Source organism: Vigna unguiculata, chromosome 5 (genome assembly GCF_004118075.2).
Source record: "Vigna unguiculata cultivar IT97K-499-35 chromosome 5, ASM411807v1, whole genome shotgun sequence".
Taxonomy (NCBI): Eukaryota; Viridiplantae; Streptophyta; class Magnoliopsida; order Fabales; family Fabaceae; genus Vigna; species Vigna unguiculata.
In genome coordinates, this window is record NC_040283.1 from 30,677,541 (window position 1) to 30,680,137 (window position 2,597).

Below are 2,597 nucleotides of genomic sequence, written 5' to 3' on the forward strand. Positions count from 1 at the left end.
TTTTAATTTTAATATATATATATATATATGTATGTATATATATATATATATCAATATTTTACAATTATATTTAATTTAAATTTTTTAAAATTACTTTCAATTTAAATATTTTAAAACTATTTTTAATTTAAATATTTTAAAATTACATTTAATTTAAATATTTTAAAATTATTTTTAATTTAAATATTTTAAAATTAATTTTTTAAATATAATTATATATATTGAAATATAAATGATAAATATAAATATTAATAATTTAATTAAATTTTATAATAAATAAGACAGGAGTTTGTCTGTAACTAACAAATATAATTTATATTTAAAAAATTAAACTATCTAAAGAAAAAAAATTATTAAAAATTTAAAAATCTATCGATATTTTAACAAATTATAAAATATACTATTTTTGTATATAATTTATTTTTTAATTTAATTATATTTTTTGTGTTTAGAATTGTTCAAAACTTTATTTCCCAGTCCCATTAAACATAAAGATTTTGCATATATTTATGTTTTTGTAGTTTTACATATTGTTTTAATTTTAACTACAGAATATAAATACTTATACTTTAAATTTTATGTTTATGTTGACTTATTTTTATTTGTATTCCTTCTTTTTCAAAATATTTGCAACAATTTTATATATATTATTTTATTTTTCACTAGAGAAATTAAAAATTAGTAATATGTGAAAATTTTATATATTTTAATGTTTTCAATTTTTAAAGCTCCTAAAGTTTTTTTTGGAAGCTTTTCTTTCTCCCATTTCTTCTTTTCCTTCCTCTCTTATTTCTAAACCGTTAATTTAGGTCTTACAGAAACAACCACTGCACCTCAACCCCATCTCCATATATTGCATCGCACTGGACCTGCATTGCATCGTTGGAATTGCATTGCACCGTTGGAATTGCACTGCTCTGCTCCGCCGCAATTGCACTGCATCGTGGCACTTGGAACTTCATTGTTAAGTTTGATCTTTACGAAAGCCAGAACTTGATTTGGTTTGTTTCAATAAAAAGGTTAGGTTTCTTCTCCATTTCATGCGGATGCCTTTCGTCTAGATTGGTTCTTGTCTTTAAATGTATTGGCTTAGGGATTGTATTGTTCAATTTTTTTTTCTCACCCAAAATACCTGAACTAACATTGAAATAATTATATGTTGGTGTGACTATAACCTAATTGTTAGGGGAAAAGAGTACTTCATTCAAACTTTCAGATGGAGTAGATTTTTAGTTTCAAAATTTAATTACTGAATTTTAGTTTTTTGATTCAAAAAGCTTATTAAGAAGTTCTGGAAATTTGAGAAATTTAATAATATATTAAGACATATTATTATTAACCATAGAATTTGCATCATTTGAGTTCACTCAACCATCAAAATGTCTATTCTATTTGATTAATCAACGATCACCATCTATGAGGTAAGAAAATTATCTTAATAGCTGATTTCAAAAAAGTGCTAAAGTCATTTTACTAGCCCTGGTGTGCTTACTTGGTCATGCCTTGTTTTTTGCTAATATAATAATAATAATAATATGATTTGGATTATTTAAATAATTTAGACGAGGAGTTGGATGATTCAAATAATGATTTAGATACTCAGATGATGAGTGCTTATGAATGAATCTACGTAAGTTTATTTAATAGTACTGATATTGTGTTTTCTTATGTGATTGCTTATGAAAGTATCTTTTACATTTCATAAGGTAAGTAGATGTGCATCAATCACTTACTGCTGTTTCTGGCTATTCTTGATTGGATTTGAAACAAATCTTGAGTGAATTATTCTACACTACACTCACTTTAGTGTTAACTTTCCTGCTATTGTGGATTTGTCAGGGACAGTTGCTTGTGAAACATTATTGTGGATTCTTGTCGCTCAACTTTCCTGGTTTTGTCTCATTAACTTCCTTCTTACTGGTTAGATCAATCCCCAAATCATTGGGTTATTATTTGCAAAAATAAATTGAGCTATTTTACTTTTATTTTGATTTTCTGTACAAGTTGGAGTAATTAACCTTATACTGTTTGAATGGTTATCCCTGCCTGTGTTGATGGGGCTTTTGAATTTTATACTTGCATTTTAATTTTCAATGCAGTTTTGTATTTTCATGTCTTTTAACTCATTTTGATTTCTAGGCATTGGATGTTTTCAAGTAAATTCTTGCAGTCACTTTTCAGATATCTAGGCATTGGATTCTACATACCGGGAAGAATGGATGCATAGAGTAAGTGGCTTTCTATAAATAACCTTGCTTTTACCATATTACCATTCTTGTGGATGAACCAATGGAGGTGGAAGTTGGTATAGTCTATAGAAACTGATGGAGTTTGTTTGTGTAATGCATAATTTGAATGAATGTTTGGTTTTAATAAACATCACATTGTTATGTAGCTTTTGCAAATCATGCTTTGGCTTATTTCTATAAAAGCTATCTGAATCTGTCGTAAATTTCACAATAGGCTGTTTTAATAATTTATATTTGGACTTCCACATTTAATAATCTGAATTGATAGTTAAGCATTAATTATCCATGATAGTGCTGAAAGAGATGAATTAAATCGAAGATGGGGAAATGATGAAGCAACAAATCCAA